General features: G+C 48.1%; 1 long non-coding RNA gene across 1 annotated transcript; it reads right to left on the bottom strand.

Annotated features, from left to right (window-relative positions):
- Positions 1–1,284: 1,284 nt before the first annotated feature.
- LOC143686507 (uncharacterized) lies at positions 1,285–20,859 on the bottom strand. The gene is made up of 3 exons (XR_013177209.1): positions 20,603–20,859; positions 11,753–11,816; positions 1,285–1,527 (listed from the first exon to the last, which is right to left on the bottom strand). It is a non-coding gene; the product is annotated as an uncharacterized LOC143686507 (long non-coding RNA).
- Positions 20,860–22,312: the final 1,453 nt, after the last annotated feature.

Below are 22,312 nucleotides of genomic sequence, written 5' to 3'. Positions count from 1 at the left end.
CAAGCAAAATGCCCATCAACGGTGACACAGAGGTGAATGAAACATGGTTTTTTAGCCCTCAAGACACTCACTCACAAACTAAAATGGGAGAGAGACTCATGTAGAAACCATTACACTGAAATGGAAAGTGCCATGAAGGGAGGTTAGAAACAGTGGCCGAGGTGGCCCATGGGTGTCGGTGGCCACCCAGGGCCCCTGTGCTTCTCTCCTGACTGCAGTGCCTTTTTCAAAGGTTGAGGGACATTGTAAAAAAGTGTTCATTGAAAAGATAGCATTGAGGATGTTGCTCAATTCCTATAACTTTATGCATCCTTTTGGGAGGACAACCCTGGGGACAATTGTCTATCCAGCCTAAGAATCGGGAATAATTGCTTTTCCTGAGAAGTGGCTCAGTTTTGCATTATGGACACTTCTTGAGACTGAATCACGCTCCCCTTTTCATATCAGCTGCTGGCGAGTTTAGAACCCAAACTGTGGCCCAATCATGGCACATGTCAGTACTTGAAGGTATGTGTGTATGTAGTGTATTTAGGTACATAGTACGTGTGTGTGTGTATATATATATAGTATATATAGCGTATGAAGACATATACAGACATCTATAGTCTCATTTGCAATTCTGTTCTTTCTATCCTTGCTTTTTATTTTTATTTTTCCTTCCACTTCCTTTTATGTTATTTTCACTCTAATACTAAAATCTTGAATATAATATTTCTGTACAATTCAAGGCATAATAATGATTAAAAATCCCTTACCTGTCACAGGAGGAGACCCCTGAGCTGACATGACCAAGCAAGGGTGACTCAGAGAGTGGAGGAGTGTTTCTGGCAGAATAAATAGCATGTGAAAAAATAGAAAGTTGTGAAATAAACTTGAGTTCTGTCTTCCATTTCAGGGTTATAAATGGGATTCTACTAACAAAACATTTTTTTGCCCTTATATTGCCTTCTTATTCTACCAAGTTTGTCACAGTTGCATCTAGCGCGTCCTGCAGGGGGTGCGAGCGGGACTTGTCGGAGGCCATCTCAGAGTAACTTCATTTGGTCCACCACCACCCCTTTCAGTTTGCTCTGGGGATAGTCCTTCCCCTGGCCCTGGGAGGAAACTCAGGCAGTCCCCAGGACAGCATGGGGCTGTGCCTGTGAGGTTGACGCCCCCCGCTAGCCGCTCCCCAGCCTGTCCTGTACCAATCCAAGATGACGGCACACCAGGAGTCTTTCACCGAGAGGTGCCCGTCTAGTCCATGGGAAATCCACATTCCTTGCCCAACACTCTGCTGGCTCTTCTTGCTCTGGGGGAAGCCAGCCGCCATGGCGTGAGGACGCGCAAGCAGCCGCGCGGGGAGGATGTCATGGGGAAAGCAGTGCCAATGCCAGCCATGTGAGTGAGCCACCTCGGAGTGGCTGCTCCAGCCTCAGTCAAGCCCTCAGATGGTGGCAGCCCCAGCTGGCAGATAGCTGTATGTCAGGAGGTTCCAAGCTGGAAGTGCTCAGCAAGCCGCTCCTGAAACCCACCGCTCTGCAGAAACTGTGGGGAAAAAGCAAAAACAAAAACAAAACCAGATGATCATTGTTGTTTAAAGCCACTAAGTTTTGGGGTGATTTGCTATGCAGCAAAAAATAATTAATACAGGATTAGAAAGCAAGCCCCTCCCTGTGGGTGGGGGGACAGCTCTCTTCAAAGAAATCTTCTTCAAGCGTCCTCAGTCTCTCTGATGTCATCATCTCTGGGAGAGAGAATATTTGTGGGGTCATTTTTGATCCTTACCAAGAGGACTGTCTGGAGGGCCCAGTTGACGGTGGAAGAGGAAAACTGGAATTTTTGGGGGGGTGCTGATCCTTTTCGATTCAATATGAGGGATGTACAACGTTTACATGTGGAGCTTTGCCACCTTTTTTGAATTGTCGTGTACTTCATTCTAAGACCTTACTTTCGAATATGCCTCATCTTCCTTTTTTTTTTTTTTTTTTTACCTCTGGTTATGTTTTCTTTAAGTCAACTTGAAAATCAATGGAACCAATGTCCTAGTTAGGACACACCCTCCCCCAAATCCTCAACGATACCATCTCTGTGAATTGGTTTTGGGAAAAATACTGCATTGCAGAACTTAATTGATTTAGTGTAACGACATTCCTACCACAGCCAGACTGGGTAGCGATGGCCTTGGAAAACTGAGACGCTCCAGAGAGTAGGAATGTTCATTGCAAAACAGAAGGCTGGAAACCTGCCCATATTTGGGGGGTGGGGAACTCAGGTTTGCATGAGTAAAATTCTGTAAAAAGTCTTTTCTTAGAAAGAGAAAGAGACGGAGAGAGAGAGAGAGAGAGAGAGAGAACCACTTTTATAGCTCTGACCTAATTCTGCTAATAAGGAATTTATTACTAAGGGCCAGAGCCAGATAGTTTATTTAGCATCTAATCACAGACTGATTTCCACCCAATATGAGTCTGGGATTCCTTGGAGCACGAGGGAACCCAAGTCCAGTGCCCACTCTCCCTCTGGCCCTATGCGGCCCAGTGGTACATGTGTGACGTCTCCGTGCCAGGTTCCTTCCTCTGCACTAGCCTGAGAATATCTGTTAGACCAGAGAGAAGGCACCTGAAGGCTTTGAAGTGCTGGAAGTGTTTTACCTATTGGGGTTTCATTCTTATTTTGTGCTTTATATTTAGAATTGTTTTCTGGAAGAGGGGAGAAAAATGGCTTATGCGGCATTAAAAACATTAAAAATCAAATAAAAAACAGGTGGAGGCATGATGACTGTTAAGCAACTTTCTGTTAATTGAATCCTCTCTCCCCATCGATTTGCATAAAGAATGATGATTGGTTTCCATGGGTGGAGGGATTGTGGCAAAGCGAAATCACCCTGAGGACTGTTGAAAATCTTTAAGCAGGCATTTAAAATACCAACTGAGGTCACAAATGAGACTCTGCTATGACAGTGGACATACTGCGATTCCCTGAAGGAAGCTCTACGTGGGGGAAGGGGCCGCAGCACATTTAGCTTGGCTGCTCTTTGGATATCAGGTGTTTTACTTCTGAGGGAAGCAAAATCCTTCTGGTTGGTATGGGAATAAGATCTTCCTGTTAAAGGAAGTAAATAGACGTGGATCAGTTGGGGCTCAGCTGGGAGAACAGAAGCTCTAAAGGATTCCAGGGATTAAGGGTTTTCCTCTAGGGATTTAGGGCCATAGAGAATTGTTGAAAAGGCTGGGGGACAATTCCTTTCTACCCCTGTTGATCTCAGCCTGACGCGCCCCAACGGAGGTTCTCATGAGCTCTAATTCTCAAGAATGTTTGGGAAGTTCCCACCCGGCATTCTCAGGCTGCCGGAGGAAGGCGGCAGGGTGTCAGGGGCGCACGGGGAAGCTGCCGAGGCTTTCCCCGGCCCCGCTGCCAGGGCCTGCTCTGTCTTTGGGGCCCAGCAAGCACCCTGTCGTTGGCAAACTCTTGCTGGGTGCCGAACAGGCCAGGAGAATTTAGAAGGGTGGCGTGGTTGCTGACAGCAGCCACCGCACACAAAGGACACCACGCGTGCTGGATGTCAGGAACGAGGTGGCACCCTTCATCTTTTCAAGACTGTCACTTTTAATCGATGGTAAAGTGAGGATCAGAGCTATTCCATAACTGGCCCAAGATATGCAGCTGGTATTTAGTCATCAGGATCTCAATTCGGGTCTAAATAAAGGAAAATTCCAAGTCTGTTGGGTATTTTATGCCAGGTGAGCAGTGGCTTGAACTTCACCTGCATCAGAATCACCTAGAATGCTCTGCAAAAACCCAGGTTGCCGGGCCACACGCCGGGATGAGAATTTGCCTTTCTAACCTGTTCGCAGAGGGTGCTCATGCTGCGGTGCCGGGACAGGGCTGAGGGGTCCTAGTCCTCTTCTTGCTGCTGGTGCCCAGGGTCAGGCAGATCCCATCATTTGCTCTCAATGATTTTTGTGCCCCTAAACATATGGTTTTATCAAGTAGCATCGATGCCATGTTCAGATATGTGTGTGTGCACATGCGTGTGAGTGCATGATTTTGGGCATGTATTTAGCCAGATAGCTATAGCAGATAATCACAAAGCTGAATGGGAATGGATGGGCTCAGAATTCTAAGTCTCACCTTATCTGGAATCCAAGGAAGGCATCTGGTACTATATGTATTTTCCTGATTGAATTGGAATACCAAATTAAATGCTGAGCTGATGATTTATTTATTTTTTCATTGAAAGTTTGTAAAAATCAGTGTTTGATAAGTAAATGGCCCAAATCTTTCTTTGGCATTCATGGAAGTAACATTAGTCCTGATGAATTATTTACTTATTCATTGAATATGTAATTTAATTCTATAGAAATTGCATGGCAATTTAGCACACATTAATGAGCCGATACTGTCTCATGGCTTAGTGAATGTGCTATCTTTTTAAAGTAGGAGAAACATTTAAAGAACTAACAATTGACTGGGAAGTGGCCTCTTTATAAATTCAGTGGACTCAGCCAACCTTGATGAACCCACTTGAGTACAGGTATACAGATTTCAAACTCATTCCCTCTTCCTTCCTCCCTTCCCTCCTTCTTTCTCTCCTTTCTTCCCTCCTTCCTTTCCCCTTCTTTAGCTCATTCCCTTCTCTCTCCCTCCCCCTCTCTTCCTTCTGCTTTCCTACCTTCCCCCATTGCTTCCTTCCTTCCCCCTTTGTAAGCTTCTTCCTTCCCTCCTCCCTCCTTCTCTCCTTCCTTCCCGACCTTCTTCCTTCCTTCCCTCCCTCCGTCCTCCCTTCTCCCCTACTTTTCTCCATTCATTCATTCAATAACCATTTGTTTCAGGAATTGAGATGACCCATTTTCTTTTTCTTCTCTAACTTTTTATTTATTAAAAAAAATTACATTTGTTTACACACACGCTCCAAATTCAACAAACACACATTCTCCCTCCTCTACCCCATCCGCTGTTACCCCTAATCTACTTGCTGCCTCTGAGGATCAGCTATTTCTAGACATCTCTTATAACTGACACCATACAATATTTGTCTTTATGTATCTTGTTTATTTCACTGTGCATAATGTTTTCAAGTGTGTCTTGTGTGCTACACATGTCTCAGAAACTCATTATTTCTTATGGTTGAATAATATTCTTGTCTGTATATATACCACGTTTTGTTTCTCCACTCATTTGTTGGTGGACATGGGTTTCCACCTCTTGCCTATTTTTAATAATGCTGCTATAAACATTGGTGTTTAAGTATCTGTTTGAGACCCTGTTTTCACTTACTTCGTGTATAAACCTATACGTGGAATTTCTGGCTCATATGGGAATTTATATTTAACCTTTTGAGGAATGAGGCACTGCCACTGCTTTCCCAGCGGCTGCACCATTTTACGTTTCCACCGACAATACGCTAGGATTCCAATGCCTCTGCTTCCTCTTCAACTCTTATTTTCTGGTTTTTCTTTTCTTTTTTTTTTTTTTTTAATAGCAACCATTTTGCAGATATGAGGTGGAATCTCCTTGTGGTTTTGATTTGCATTTCCTGAATGGCTTATAATGTTGAGTATCATTTCATGTGCTTACTGGCCATTTGTATATCTTCTTTGGAAAAATGTCTATTTAAGTCCTTGGCCCAATTTTATTGTTGCACTGTAAAAGTTCTTTATATATTCTGGGTATTAAAACCTTATCTTTGAGGGCATGGTAGCCCATGACAAACTCTGGGAACTGTTCTGTAGCTGCTTACTGAAGTGTGCCTTGAAAATTATTGCTTTTTTAATTTCTTTCCTTAGTATATGTGTGTATATATATATATATACATATATACATGCTATATTTTACAACTAAAAAATGGTTAAAATAAATCTTATCTGATAAATTTTTTTTTAGGTTTTTAAAAAAATTTATTTTATTTATTAGACATACCAACATACAAACACAAACGTTCCTACTATATGATCATTCCATTCTACATGTATAATCAGTAATTCACAATATCATCACATACTTGTGATACACATTTTGCAACTATTTTCTCCCATACTGTAGTTGCCTTTTCACTTTCTTGATAATGTCCTTTGATGTGCAAAAGTTTTTAATTTTGATGAAGTCAAATTTGTTGTTTCTTTTGTTGTTCATGCTTTTGGTGTCATATCTGAAAGTCCATTACCGAATCCCAGGTCATGAATGTTCGTCTCTATGTTATTTTCTAAGAGTTGTATAGTTTTATGTCCATGATCCACTGATGACCCATTTTCCCACCTGGAAGGTCCAGCTACTCTGGACCACTCTGCTGTTCCCCAGTCATGTTGCCCCTTCTTCTACCTCCATGCATGCTGCACGTCTCCCCATTGTCCTTTTGTGTCAAACTCCTCTCCAATTCAAGATGTAGCTAAAGCGTCACCCCCTCTGGGAAGCCTGCCTCGATCATTCCCACTTATGCAGAGCTTAGGGCTGCCACCTGTGCTCCTTCCTCCTCCGTGCCTGCTGCCCCTTGTGTTGAAATTGCCTGGACCCATGTCTGCATCCTCCAAATGCCAGGAGCTTCTTGAGAAAATGGTTGTGGTTTTCAGCTCTGTGCCCTTAGGGCTTGGCTTGGGGATAATTGTTTTGTAAATAAATTGCTTAATGTTGCCTCTCATGCACACGGTGATATTAATTTTGTGACTTGAGGTCACTAGAGCTCAGCTGAGATAGGGGGTGTGGACACTTAGGTGGACGAGGCCCTGGAGCCCAGAATTTAAGGAGACGCTCACTCCATTGCTCCTGCTGGATGCTCAGCGCTGTTAGGAAACATCAGACACTCCATCTCTACTCATCACCCGTGATAGTTTTATTGCCATTGGGGCACCTTAATTTCAATACTAATTTCTTTTTTTTTCTTGTGAAATATAACATATATACCAAAAAAAAAAAAAAACAAAACAAACCCCAATGCATTTCAAAGCGCATGGTAACAATTAGTTACAGAACAGATTTCAGAGTTTGGTATGGGTTCAAATTCCTCAATTTTAGGTGTTTCCTCTTAGTTACTCCAAGGCACTGGAGGCTAAAAGAAATAACAAATAATGATTCAGTAGTCATACTCATTTGTTAAATCCTATCTTTTCCTTTGATCTTTCTCCCACTCTTTAGGGGTATTTAGGCTATGCCCATTCTAACTTCTTCATGTTGAAAGGGGCTGACAATAATATGGGATGGGGGGATGGAACTAGTTGATGCTCTGGAGAGGCTGGCCCCTCTGGGTTTCAGGACTTATCTGGCCTAGGAACCATCTGGAGGTTGTAGGTTTCTGGAAAGTAATCGTAGGGTATGGAATCTTTGTAGAACCTCAGATAAAGCACTAAGTGTTCTTTAGGGTTGGCAGGGATGTTTTTTTGGTTGGAGTTTGGCAAACCATGATAAGTAGTAATGTCTAGCTGAAGCTTACGTAAGAGTAGCCTCCAGAATAGCCTCTTGGCTCTATCTGAACTCCCTCAGCCACTGATACCTTATCTGTTAAAATTCTTTTCCCCCTTTTGGTCAGGATGGCATTATTGATCCTATGATGCTAGGGCCAAGCTCATCCCTGGGAGTCATCTCCCATGTTACCAAGGAGATTTTCACCCTAGATGTCATGTCCCACACAGTGGGGAGTCAGTATTCATATATTCATTCACATATTCTAAGAACTAACATTGGGTTATCCAGCCACTTGACATTTCTGAGACAGCACCATGGTCCCCACTGCTTCAGGTTTGGCAAAGGCCTGTGACGAGCCCAGCATGTAGCGTGGGAGCCACGGTGTGTGAGGGTGGATGGGATGGGCCCCTCTCCTCCAGCTCTATTTCCATCTCACCTTGGTGGAGCTCCTGTGGGGATAGGCTGGGGTGGGGAGAGCACTCATGAAGAGTTGTACATAAATGGTTGGAATACAAGGCTGAATAAAGTTACCTGCTGTGAGAATGGTGCAAAGTGCTATGGATTTGGAGATGACGTCCAGTTGGGAGGATGGACACACCTTGAGAAAGAGGTGGCGTTTGAGTCATTATGCCCGATGTAGTAGGTGTTGTCAGTTCCTCGCCCAGATCCCCTTGACAGGGCCCAGCAGCTGAGATGGTCACTGCTGCAGCTGAACTCTGTGCCCTTCTCAGGAGAATTGTCCTCTGCCAGTAGAAACCCCCTTTCCCAGAGGTGTTTGGGAGATTATATCCCTTCCTCATGGGTGGCTCCTGGCCACTGGCTGGTCTATACCTTGCCTCCAGGTGAGGCAGCTCTGAAATGCCATCCACCTTCTAGAACTTTCCAGGGTATTAGACTGAGGCCTGGCTGCAACCACCACTTTGCTTGGCTCTGTCTGGCCCGCACCCTCCACCGTTCTCCCTTGCAGGTTCTCCCAGGAGCTCACCCCCAGTAAACTACCTCCACAAACATCCCCACTGTCATGGACTGAACTGTCAAGTCCCAACCCCCGTCTCTATGTGCACCAGAGGCAGCATTGATTAATTTATTCATAGAATCATTTATTCACAAAAACAAATAAGAAAGTGATCTGATTTGGAAATAGGATCTTCGAAGATGCTATTAGTCAGGATGAGGCTATACTGGATTAGGGCGTGTCCCGATCCAGTATGATGGGTGTCCTTATAGGGAGAAGACATCTGAGCACAGATGGAGAGAAGACAGCCACGTGGCAGTGCAAAGGCTGAGCTATGCCAAGGATGGCTGGCAAGCTGCTGTCAGGACCTCGGAGACGTCAGTGGAAGCCGACACCTAATTTTGGACTTCCAGGTTCCACAACTATCAGACAATACATTGTTGTCATTTTAAGCCATCCAATCTGTTACAGTAGCCCCAGCAGATGAAGACACCCATCCTAGGCTCTGCATCTGGAGACTCAGGCTTAGGACAAAAAATTGAACAGTGTCACTCACAGCCACAGTCCCATGATTAGTCACTCAAGAGCTTTACATGTGTCACCTCGCTTCATTCTTCTCACACTGTGTGCCCTTATACCCATTTTGCAGATGAAGAAACTCAAGACCAGAGAGATCTGGTACCTTGCTCAAGTTCCCACAGGATGTCTGGCTCTCCACCCCTCCATGGAAGGCACTCCGTGGTCTTCCATTCTCCACATATCTCCAGGCTTTGAGAGCAGCTGCCTGAGAAGCTGCTGGAGGGCTCAGGACTTCGGGATGCTCCTGAGTTCTGAGCCAGGGTCTTGTTGGGCAGAGTGCAGATTGGGGAATCGGGTGGCCTGGGTTTTAGATCTGGGCCAGTACCTTAGTGGCAATGGAGCAAGATGGGCTGGACAGCTTCTCATGGGGCTATCATGAGCATTCTGTGAGAGTGGGCGTTTCTTACACCAGCGCTTGGCAGATAGCAGGCAGTTGGCTCATGATGCTATGAGCCTGCATGCGCCAATCTGATGGTAAAGGCAGAGCAGTACCCTAAGTGTCTGGGATGTCAGGAGCACTGGTGGGCAGGAATGCATGCTCTGGTGCTGGGGCAGAGGCACTTTTAAGATTGAGTAAGAGAACAAAGTGAGGTTTACTTCTTTCTCATAAAAGTGTAGTCATCCAGGGCTGGCCTGGTGGCTCTGTTGTGATACTCCAGAATCTTCAGCATGGGCTCACTTTTCAGGGTCCAAGACGGCTGCCTAAGCTCCAGCCATCAAATCGGTATAAGGGCCAGCAGGAAGGGCTGAAAGATGGGACATTTCCTGGAAGATATGTCCTTTTCCCATTGCATCTCTTTGGGCAAAGCTTAGTTTTAGAGTCACACCTTGCTGCAAGGAAGCCTGGAAAAAAGGGGGGCAAGTAGCAGTTCCTACCTCAGAGGACAGTCTGGGGCATTAGTCACCTTCTTTTATTTTCACATCCACCCCCAGGAGATGGACGCTATTAGCATTGTGCCCATTGTGCAGATGAGGAGGCTCAAGAGCAGACTCAGATTGGACCCCTAAGGGTCCAGCACATCGACCGCCAAACTGCACTAAGGCAGGGTCCAGAAGTGGCTAAGTGTGACTTGGGCTCGTAGATTTGCTCTTTACCCCCTGTGTGGCCCTGGGTTTTGCCTGCTGAGGTTGCCGCATTCCCACCTGTAAGCTGACCCGCTTACCTGACTGCATGGTACCTGGGCTAAGCACCGGGGACGGTCGGTCAGCTGGGGATGCTGGGAGGAAGACCCACCCATGATTTCCTGCAGTGGCCCTGAGGCACTGGTCCTAAAGGGGCTGATGCAGAGAAGTTGGGATTGATTGCTGACTCCACGAGACAGGATTGCCCGAACAAAAAGCTATTTTTAGGGTGAACGCCAGGACGCAGGACATTCCCCTTAATTCCTCGTCTCCTATCCTGGCGGGGTGTCCTGGTGACTGTGGGGATGACTTTGCTTTTCCACCCTAGTAGGCAGATGAGGGCAACAGAAAGCAAGTGCAGCTGGAAGTTCGCTGTGTAGGAAAGTGTGCTGGGTCTCTAAGAGGAGCCGGAGGCGGGCTTCTCACTAACTCCTACCACCTCGTTGCTGTTCAACACCACTCTAAGGGGCGCCGGCAGAAAAGCCTCTGCTACTCTCTGTCCATAACAGAGGACAAGACTTGAGGAAGCCTGGGCGGAGGTGGGGCCGCATGGCTCCTTGGCAGCTTCGAGCCCAGAGCTGCGCCCCCGGGGGAGCTCAGGTCTCAGGTGGTGCAGGAGCCGCTCTGGGCTCGGGTGGTTGGAAGGCTTCGCTACAGCAGCCGCCAAAGAGGTTTTGCCAGGAGCAGTCTCTGCAAAGTGGGTCACCGGGTCAATCGGGCCCTTTATATGCTGTCCACGCTGCCTATATTTACACTCGGGGTCAGCCGTCGGGGCAGAAAAGGATTCGGGGAAAAGGAATCCATTCACCACCTTTCTGTGCTGCTGCGGACTCCGTGAAGGGTCTGTTCATTATTTATAGACTGCACATTTGTGTTTTGAGCAGTAACCTTATTTGGGCATATAAATAAGCAAAGGATAAGAGGGGAGAACAGAAAGCATTGGTTTATTTTTTTTCCCCCTCCTGAAATGAGAGGTAGGTGAAGCGATTTTACATTGGAGAACTCCTCGCTGGCATTTTACCCAGACCACATGAATAAGAGATTTAATCCATATTCGTGTGGGCATTAAAGACACTATTTTGCTCATTAAATTTATCTTTTGGACATTTAATATATATTCTATTGCCGCCTTGCAGTCTAAGTGCTGAATAATGATACTATTTACCATTTATTAAGTGCTTAGGTGCTGTGCTAAGGAACACGGACTATCTCATTCCATTCTCACCACAAAAGTAGGAAAAGGCAATTCCCATTTCACAGGTGAGAAAACTGAGGCACAGAGAGGCTCAATCACTTCTGAAGCATATTTAACTGATAAGCAGGGAAGTTGGAGATTGAACCCAAGTTGTCCTTTGCCAGAGTCCATGAACAGTCCATGCTGTACTCATGGGGATACCTGCAGTGGTGGCTGAAAATCATGTCCTGCTCTAGAAGTGTCAGGGGAAGGGAGTGAAGGGAGCTCCGAGGCAGGCTCAGCTGAGCAGGAGGCTGGTCCTTTGCTTGCATGATCTCCTTCTGTGTTCTCAATAAATGTGTGGAACTTGGTCCACCTCTGGGCGTTTCTAGAACCCCTCTCTAAATTGAAAGAGTAACTTGAGTTTTCTTAACTTAAGCTTTAAAAAACTATGGCAGTTTTTCTAGCCTCTAGTTTCAGGTGTTACCAGTAATTTAGTTGGCTCATTTCTTTTAGTTTACATCAATAATTATTTTTTGAGCACTTACTATGTTCCAGAGCTGTGTCAGTGAGCGAAACAGACCAAGTCCTCTTCCCTCAGGAGATTACATCCTGGGAGGGAGGGGAAGACAGATAATCAGTAAGACACATAATAAATAAGTGAAGTATGCAGTGATATACACTTTATGAAAAAAAATCAAGAAAGTTAAGCGGGGGTCAGATGTATTGAGATGGGGGCACTGTGGGAATCTTCTCCTTTTGAATATGGCATTTGAGTAGAGATCTGAAGGCAGCGATGGGACATCTTGGGAGCATCCGGGCAGGAGCACACTTAGAAGGGGGAGCAGCTGTCAGAGGATCTTGAGAGGAGCTTGCCTGGTGGTTTGAAGAACAGCCAGGAGCTCAGTGTGGCTGGAGCAGTGTGTGCGGGGGAGGCAACGGAAGGGGCAGAGAGGGGATGGCGTCAGGCTGTAAGACCTCAAGCACTCAAAGACCTTGGCTTTTACTCTGAAGAATGGGCCCGGGGAGATATGGCATGGTTTGAAAAGGGAGTGATATAACACACTTTTAGTGGCCAGTTAGTATTTGCAAACGTTGGGAACATCAGGATCAAAGAAACAATCATGTAACAAGTCATAGTTTTATTGGGAGAGAGATATAAGGCAATAATTACAACACAGCGTGAAAAGAGCTGCACCAGGTAGGAAAGAGTGAAACTCGGGGCGGTAGGCAGCCTCTGAGTTGGCTCCATGTAAGTCTCACCTCCTCTCCTTCATATTCTCATGAAGCCACTGCCCACAGGGAATGGGGCTGACCTATGTAACCAAGATGAAATGATGGTATGTTACTACAAGCTAGGTCATAGGTCCTTCCTGCAGGTACTCAAGGAGCCCCCATGTGAGGGAGAAATGGTGAGGGGCTGAGGCTCCTATCTATGGCAGGGACCGATTTGCAGATCCTAGGGCCCCACTCACCCTTCAGACAACTTTAGTCTCGTGGGAGACCTTGAGCCAGAACTGGCCAGCCAAGATGCTCCCAAATTCCTTGACCCTCTGAAACTGCAAGATAGAAGTTGTTTATTGTTGTTTTAACTCGAGTTTTATTTGTTATGCAGCGGTAGATAACAGAAACACTCAGGGATCCAGTTTGGAGATGATAGTCAGGAAAGGCTTCCTGGAGTAGGTGGCAATGGAGCTTGTCTTGAAGGTTGAATAGGAGTAGGAGTCAGTGTGTCAGAGAAAGAGTGTCGAGGTGGTAGGGCATTTCGGGCAGAAGGAGCAATACATGCAAAGGGCTACCACCTGGTTAGGAATAGAAAACTTAAATGCCCACGGGGGCCAGGCAAATTATATGAGTGAAGGAGGCAGATGGTCTATCGGTATGGCACACTGTGAGGGGGAGAGCCAGTGAAAACCGGAGAGCCCGAGCTCTGGGAAATCCCTTAGCTCCCACTGATTGCTGCCACTCCAGAATGGAGGCTCAACGCAGCCAGATCTTCCAGTGTGCCGAGAGAAGCCAGATATTATATATATATATATATATTTTCTGCATGGGCAGGCACTGGGAATTGATCCCGGGTCTCTGGCATGGCAGGTGAGAATTCTGTCATGGAGCCACCATCACACCGCCCCAGACATTGTATTTTAATATAAAGTGAAATTTTCCAAAAGTGGCTAACCCAAACCCATTGGTGGTTAAATTCCCCATTTGTAGCCTCTCATTCAGGAGCTCATCGATTTGAGGGGGAAACTTGAGCTTTGCTCCTCTTCTCACCATAAACCTTTGCCCTCTGCCTCCTTGTCAGCCTGAGCCCCACGTGACCTGTGCAATGATTAACTGCCTCCTTGATTTTCTAAATGGCCATGAATAATGCTGAAGCTTCACCAAGCTCCAACTAGAGGAAAAGAAGTCTGCGTTAATTGGCCTATATACCCTAATATGGTTAGGTGTCAAAGCAAAATAGGTGGTATGTATGGTAGCTGAATACCGTAGGCAATCGGCCCTGGGTGTTTTTCTGAAAGCACAATGCACACAGAGATAGAGGTCAGGACCAGCTGGCTCGTGTGGCTTCTCAAAATCTGGGCTGCCAGAGTGGCTGTGTCTTAGGGGAAGAGTTGTTTGAGTTTATGTGTCAGGCATGGAGCTGTGCGCTGTACACCGGGAAGCTCATCTAGTCCTCACAGCAGCCCTTGGAAATCGGGCCTATCATTCCCATTTTACAGATGGAGAAACTGATCCTGGGATGCTGACAGACCTGCCCAAGGTCTCGCAGCCATAAGAGGCAGGGCCGTAATCGCTCCTGGATCTGTTCAAAGCCCATGTTCTTATCCTTTCTCCTTTGATTTGGCCCCTGGCATCAAGAGGCAGAAAGCAGTTGGAGTCTCTGAGTTTTTATATTAGAAGAACTCAGGAGTGACAATCTCATTGGACGGGCGGAGCTCTGTTTCTTCGGCAAGTGCAGTTGTTGCTTTTCTTAGAATGAAGTGATTTCTCTTCCTTTCCCCCCAGCCTCAGGTCATCCCTTGGTGACACCAGTGGCAGGCCCCCAACTGTGGACAGGCTCCAGGACAGCCAGGGCCCACCCACCTGTTCCCCCAGCAGAGTCAGGCATGTAGTTTATGCTGAGCTGGTGAGTTAAAGGCAGGGGGGTCAGATAAATTCTTTCCACGCTGGACCATGCACCTTGCTTTGTGATGGGAGGTGGCATGAAGTAGCAGAAGCTATGGGTTTTGGAACCTGGGAAATGAGGGTCCCAAACCCAATTCAAGTCCCTTGTTCCCTGTGTGCACTCAGGTGAATTGTGTAACCTGCCTGAACTTCAGTCTCCTCTTCTATTACAGAGGGGCAAGAATATTTAACTCATGGGATCCCTCCTGCTCCATGCAGTGCCTGGGCCACAGCAGCCATGAACAAAGCCTCATGGAATGACTGAATGTGTGAACGAGCAAGTGGATTGAGAAGATTTTGCAGAGTAGATGGGACCTGAATCTTTCCTGGAGGATTTATGTATGTGGAGAAGAGGTGGGAGGAAGTTGCAGGTGGGGAAATGGTTTCAGCAGATACCAAGAATGCCAGGTTTGGGGGAAAGCAACAAACGGAGTTTCTCAAAAACCTAACAGCCGATGGCCCCGAGAGGCTGGCTGGGCTTCCCTGTCCCTCTTAGGGACCAACCCTGCGCTGGGGGCTGACGCGAATATTCCTTTAACAGGCCCTTTCATCTCCCATCTCAAAACACTTTGCAAGAGTTAATTAAATCTGCAAACTCCTAGTGAGGTAAGTATTATTTATCTACCTTTTGTAGACTAGGAAACTCAGGCACAGAGAGGAGAGATTTGCCCAGGGCAGTGCTGAGATGGCTCTTTCCCACCCCAGTTCCAGCATCGCCTAAATCCTGCTTTAGGTAAAAGGAGAGGAAAAAAAATTAAGACGCCTTTGTCTTCCCCCCTCCCTACACCCAATGTAAAAGAAACAGAAATTAGGACCCGAAATGCAAGTCATCATAAAAGAATATATCTTAGAATTTTAAAGGCAAATTCTCACTTTTCAGGAGCCCCATGCGTTCTCAAATGTATGCCTCCCTCCCTGGTTTTCTGGGACTTTTGTGGACAAAGTGGTTGGGAAAATTGTTCAGTTGAATGCTTCCAAATTGTGATTTAGGTTTAAAATCTACATTTCCTATTTCTCATCTGCACCGTGGGAGCCCTGCCTCATTGAGCTGCTGCTAGGATTAAACAAGCGGGGCGGGGGCCCTGGGACCCGGGTGCGTCCTCTGGATCTAGTCTGAGGAAGTACAAGGAGTGGACGGTGATGCTGGTTCCAGTGAGGCTGCAGACTGCCCGGACTGGTCTCCCAATGGGCCCCGGATGTTTCCACCTGGGTGTCCGCCCATCACCTTGATTCATTTATTCGACCAACATTTCTTGCCCTCCAGGCACTGTGCTGGGTTTTGGGAATACTGTGTCCCAAACATGAGGGACATGGGGAGCATTTTAAAGACAATGATATTGAAGCTCAGGAAAGATAGACCCAGGGCAGTGGGCAAGCAGCGGACGAGCAGGTGAGGGCTCCAGTCCCTTGTTCTGTCCTGGTTTATGGTCCAGGTAGGAAGCCAGGTGCCAGAAAATAATCCCACAAAGTAATACTCCTGCCGAGATGAGTGCTTCTGGGAATGGTGGGTACGTGATGCTCTGTGGAGGCATGAGAGGGGTTCCTCTAAGTCAGGGAGGCCAGACAGGGCCCATTGGGGGGGAGGGATGGCCTCGCTGGCACCTACACGATGAAGTGGTGAAGGAGGGAGGGGAAGGGCATGAGACAGAGTGAAGAGCTGTGCAGAGACACCTCACCTTGAGAGATGGAGCGCCCTTCACATATCAAGCATTCCCGAGTTCCTTGGATGGAACCGGTGGCAGCACTGGGAGCAGAGAGGGGCCTTCCTTTGGAAATGAGCTCCGGAGGACTGGGAGTCAGATGGTATGAAATCATTCCTCAGACTTGATCCAGAGAATGAGCCAGAATTGTTCAGAGGCCATGGTGAATGGCGCTGGTTGGAGAAGTTGAGGATGACTTCCCAGAGGTGGCTTGGGGCTTCCTTCCTTCCTCATTGAGCATCTACCAGGTGCCAAGCTGCAGCTAAGCCCCCTGGTGAAGGAAAAGTTTCCTGCCCTGATGCAGGTGGCAGGTGAATAGGGGAGACAAAGGTTCCAAGTTTGGCAATAATAAGGAGGGTGACCTATTCGTCATGTCTGCCTTAGGGCACCTTGGAGAAGGGGTCATGCCAGCAGTACGAGATGTATCTGCTAATGCTGATGCCACTGAATAGTTACACTTAATGCTGATGTCACTAACAGCACCTGGCATTGGTTCAGCCCTTGGCTAAGGAGGTATATGCGTTCACTAGGTGGACGTCAGCACAGTTCTGGAAGTAGGTGGGACATTATGAACATTTTGAAGATAATGATGTAAAAACTGAGGAAAGAAAAACAAATGAACGATTTGGTTTTTTTTTTTTTTTTTTTTTTTTTAAAGAAAGAAAGACAGAGAAGGAAGGAAGGATGGAAGGAAGGAAGGGAGGAAGAAAGGGAAACATCTTTAAACATTTTCTTATTTTATTATATTTTGTTTGTTTGTTTGTTTTTTACATGGGCTGGGGCCGGGAATCGAACCGGGGTCCTCCGACATGGCAGGCGAGCACTCTTGCCCGCTGAGCCACCGCGGCCCGCCCACGATTTGGTTTTTATTAGAGGTCATGGCGCATTGTCAGTAACACACTGGAAGACTAGTTTCTGGATCCATCCACTTGGGATTTAGGTCCTGTGAGTTGTTTCTCCTAGACCTTGATCCTTCTTGGGGTTTCTGAATGCTCGCAGCTGTAGAGCAGGTTCTGATGCCCACATCAGATCCCCACCTGGAGCTGCAACTGGCAGATCTCTGCCAGCTCACCTGGAACAGGTGGTGCTTACCTCTATCCCCTGATGCTATCTCAGCATAAAAAAAGATGCATTTCTTTAAAAAATATCATGAAAGTAGGGTGACCACACCCTAGGTCACCTGAGCCAGGATCATTTCGGGCATGAATCACATGTGAGCCCCAGGGACCCACCTAACCAGCCCTGGCAGATGGCACCAGGTGGCCATCTTGCCTGTGAGTTAGACTCCTCCCTAATTGGATGAGAGTCCTCTTTCCATCCTCACTTTTTTTTGTGAATTATTTTCGCATTCGATTATTGGTGCACCATTTAACGGGCCCCTCTGCTGCAGTGCTGGGCAGCCCAGGAGGAACTCACAGGTCCTCTGGAGGGTCCGGCCGGTGGACCAGACCCTCTGGTGGTTTTCGCTGGCCATCTTCATGGCTGTTAATGAGTAATCGGAGAGGCTGGTCCTGGAGGGCGAGCCCATGTCTCCTGTGCCTTCTACAATGTGTCAGGCCTGTGGGCTGTTCAGGAACCTGGCTGTGTCCATAAACACGGCCAGCCCGGGCCTTTCAGCTGAGGGGGAAGCCAATACCCCCGGAATCGTAGTGCTCAGCGATTCCAGGACCCTGCTGCATCCCCCCTTCACGTGTCTTTTCCATTGCTCTTCCTTTGATTCTTGTATCTTGTTGTAATGATTGTGACATAAGTAATTGGTTAATTATTTTTGAGCATTGGGTTAATACTTGTCTGTCCAGAAGATGGGGGCTTGTCCCCAGTGCTGGGCAAGGGGCCAAGCCTGTGGAAGTCCTCAGTCAGTATTTACTTGCTGACTACTTGGCTAAAGCCCAAAGCAATGGGCTGCCTCTCATGAGAAGCTGGGAGAAGTGAACTTTCTGGGGGGCTAACAGGGTGCAGGCGGGGATTAGAGAGTTCATTAGTAAGGTGCTCATTATTGAAAAGGACAGTCTAGCTTAGGAGAAGGAATGAAATGCCACCTCCTCCAGGAAGCCCTTCCTGAGTCTCCCAGGTAAGGGTGGTAACTCTCCTAAGCCCCAGTGTCCGCCCAGCCCCCCGGCCATCTGTTCTATGCAGCCTTAGGCCTTGGCCTGATGCCAGCTCAGCTGAGTGACCAAACAGGAGTGGAATTTCCTGCAGGGACTGGGCTGAGCCCTATTTCCAGGATTCCAGATGTCCCAATGAAAAGTGCCCGAGGCAGCCAGCAGTCCAGGTGTATGCAGCTCAGAGCAGCTGGCCCGAGTGGCTCCCGTCACAGTCACCTGGCAACGCCAAGCTGCTATTTCCCAATTCTGTCCACTCCAGGACAGGTGGCAGCTGTTAAGTTTGTGCCTGAGCGGCCCTGGAGTGAGCTCAGTGGTGGGGGGTGGGAGTGGGGGGAGGCCCGTGTCACAGAGGGGAGGGATGGGGCTGGGCCCCTCTGGCTGCAGGACAGGCCCTAGAGCTGCAGCTGCATGCTCTGGCGTCTGGTGGGCACCACAAGTCCATGTCGCGGGTGCCGCCTCGCACCTCCGGTGACTCGCAGCCTGGACAGTCCCTGTAGACCCCTGCCAGGTGCAGGCCCAGCTCCACCGCCTGCTGGCCGTGTGGCTGTGAGAAGCGACTTCATCTTCCTTTCTTGGCTTCCTCATCTGCAGAGTGAGGATGGTACTAGAACCCCCCTCATGGGCTTCCCACGAGGAGGGAATGGTCTCAGGTACATACAGCCCTCGTGGCAGTTCCTGGCCTTAAGTGTCAGCCCAGCATGCCCTGTGCTCTCTTGTACCCTTTGCATTTTCCTGCACCGAGTTCCCACCTGCCCCCTAGGCATAACCTAATTACTTCATTCATTCATTCATTCATTCATTCAATAGACTTTGAATACCTGGGCACCTACCACTTGCCAGAAACTGGTTAGTGTATACAAAAACAGACAAAAGTGTCTGCTCTTAAGAAGCCTATGGTCCAGTGGGGCAGACAAAATAGGACGTGGATAATTTAGATAAAATGGAAAGTAATAAATTCACTAAGAGGAAGGTGGAGAGAAGTAGAAAGGGTTAGTACTTTTGGCAAGAGAGAGACTGGAAGGCCGCCTGGAAGAGGCATCATTTAAACTGGATTAGAAAAGATGGATAATATAATGATTATATTAACACAATTGTAATATGACCCAATAAAATCATGTAATAAGAATGGTCACTCCCACTTTTTGGGCATTTTCTAGGTGCCCTGCCCCATGTGTTTTTTGTGGATCATCTCTCTGCAGCAATCCTAAGAGGTAGGCACCATCATTCTGTACCCTATACAGAGGAACAGACTGAGGCTTACAACACCCTTTGCTTATGTACATTTTCACAGCCATTAAGCAGAGAATCAGAATTTGATTCCAGGCTGTCTGGACCTAGAGCCTGCACACTTACTTACCCACCAAACTCCACTGCCCAGCCTCTGGTCTCTTTCCGCTCAAGCCCTCGCCCTGTGGAGACCCGGGGACCCCTCCTCCCAGGGCTGCCCCCCTCAGATGTGCCCGGCGGGGTGCCTTGTTTGGAGCAGGCCTCTGTCCACCACCCCATCCCAACCCTTGTCGTGGGATGAACTACGTCCCCCCAAAAGATATGGTGATGTCCTCATCCGGCACCTGTGAACATAACCTTACCTAGGAATAGGGTCTTGGCAGTTTAATTAAGAAGCGCTCACAATGGATTAGGGTGGGCCCTAGTGCAATGACTGGTGTCCTTAGAAGAGGAGGAGGAGGGGCCAAGGGGAGAAGGCCATATGAGGACAGGACAGAGACTGCGGAGATGCAGCTACAAGCCAGGGAAGGGCAAGGCTGGCCGGCAGATAGCAGCAGCTGGAAGAGGCAGGAAGGGATCTCCCCTAAAGATTTCTGAGGGAGACTGGCCCTGCTGACACCTGGATTTTGGATTTTCAGTCTGCAGAACCATGAGAGAATAAATTTCTGGTGCTTCAAGCCACCTGGCTCGTGGCACTTTGTTTGCCACAGCATCCCTAGGAAGCTTAGAGACCCTGTGTGGTCCTCTCTCAGTGTTGCTAATTGAATAGCAGTAACCATTGTTTATAGAGTACTTGCTAAATGCCAGGCACTGATCTAAGAGCTTTACATATGTCAGTCCATTGTCCCTCACAGCCGCCTCATAAAACGGGAACAGGGATTATTCCTATTTTAAATGGGGAAACAGAGGCACACAGAGGTTCAACTACGAGCCTAAGAGCGTCCAGCTAGGAAGTGGAAGTCCTGGTTAGGATTGCCGGGCGCCCCCAGGTGTACAGTCCTCAGGCTTTGCTTCTTAGGTTTTTTTTGGCGTGCCTTTCTGCCGTGGGGTGTTTCAGGCTGGGGTGGGGGTGCCCATAGACAGCCAAGACTGCTGCAGAGCAACTCATTGCTGCATCCGGGGACTGGTGTGGACACCTGGATTTCCTGGATTTGAAAAGCACTGGGCTCCGTGGTTCTTGAAAGGACTTAGGAAGTACCTGTGTTAGGCTGCTGCTGACTCAGGCGGTCAGGCTGGCTGGCACTGGGGACTCTGAGCATCTATGGGAACAAGTCCACGGACACCTCCAAGGGGCCAGGACTCTGTTGCAGACATTAATTCAGAAGCCCCCCGTATAAAGCACCCCTTTCATTCCCTCCCTTCAGGGGTCATCCCCTGAAGGGACTGGAGCCCGCCCTGAAGGCCAGGTCCTCTTCACCTTTGCCTGCTTCTGTCCCTTCCAGCGCCTGGTGTGGTGCTTTGTGCAGAGTGGGTGTGGCAAACACACTCGTAAGGTCTAGAATGCTGAGCTTTCAGAACTCAGTGGGACTCCTGTGTTACATCACCTTGTGGTTTGTATCCAGGATGTGTCATTGCCTAGCTGTGAGACCTGGGGCTACTTTGTCCCTCTGGGCCTCAGTTTCCTCATCTGCAATTTGGGTTAACAGCATGACTGACTGTTGTGAGGATTAGATGAGATGATACCACGTTTCGAACAGTGCCTGGCAAGTATTCCGAGAGTGTTAACTGCTAATGATACTATTAACACTCAGTTTATATTGTTAAGACATTTGCCACCCATCATAAGGAAGTTCTGGAGCCAAAGAGAGCTGGCTTTGAATCCTGGCTCCTCTGCAGCGTCTCTGTTGAGATACTCTATCTCCGCAAACCTTGATTTCTGCATCTGTAAAGTGGGGCTAAGAGGGCGGGCCACGGTGGCTCAGCAGGCAAGAATGCTCACCTGCCATGCCAGAGGACCCAGGTTCAACTCCTGGTGCCTGCCCATATTAAAAAAAAAAAAAAAAGTGGGGCTAAATAAAGTTCCCACCCTAGAGGGTAGCTGGAGATAACGCGAGTCAAGCACACAGCTCGGGGCCCAGCGTGTGGCAAACGTGCAGGGAACCTCACATCTTCCCTGCGAGGATGATGGCTTGGGACAGCTGTGAGCCTCGGGACCATCCCGCTTTCGCCCAGAAGCCGGCGTCAGGGCGACCCTCCTGCAGAGCTCCACTCCCTGCTGCCTGAAGAATCAACTGCAAAGCAGAAACTGTTGGGTTTCTTCCACCACGCCCTGCCAGCCTTTCCCAGCCTGAATCCTCTCGGCCCCTGTAGAAGGGGTTTCTCCTTGTCCTCTCCCAGCCCCCCCGAGACTTTTGGTTCTGCAGAGTCGAGGGGTCCTGAAAGGGGAACTTCAGGCTGTGCCCGGCTGCGGGAACTGAGTCACTGCCTTTCCTTTCTCGTCTCTGAGGGTCCTACTGAGGTTTCTGCCTGATTTTTCCCTTCTGGGGAAAGCAAATCTGAGTGCATGGATGCAACCAAGCATGCTGCATTTTATTCTTGTGTGGGCCACACCTGGTGCATTAAAACCCAGGCCCAGGGGCTGCAAAATGCCTGGGCTGCTCTCTCCCACGCCTTCCCCAAGCCGTCCAGGCGGCAGCCCATGCAGGTCAGCTGCCTGCTCGCCCCGGGTTTGAATAAAAAACCACAAGCCATAATACACATAAAACCCTAATGTGCCTTCGAAATTACCTCATCTTTTATTTAGAGGTTATTCCGCCCTTGTCTTCCTTTATCGCTCTTTATATGACTGAAGTGGGTGAGCCGCACCGAAGGAGCCCATCTCGGGGCTGAGCGCAGAGTGTTTATGGCCGAACTCTGGCTCGGCAACAAGGCCCCAGGAGTCCCTTCGTTTCAGCCCTCCTGTCCCTAA

Source organism: Tamandua tetradactyla, chromosome 6 (genome assembly GCF_023851605.1).
Source record: "Tamandua tetradactyla isolate mTamTet1 chromosome 6, mTamTet1.pri, whole genome shotgun sequence".
NCBI lineage: Eukaryota > Metazoa > Chordata > Mammalia > Pilosa > Myrmecophagidae > Tamandua > Tamandua tetradactyla.
The sequence above is the reverse complement of the archived record's forward strand: the minus strand, read 5'-3'. Positions and strand labels throughout refer to the sequence as shown.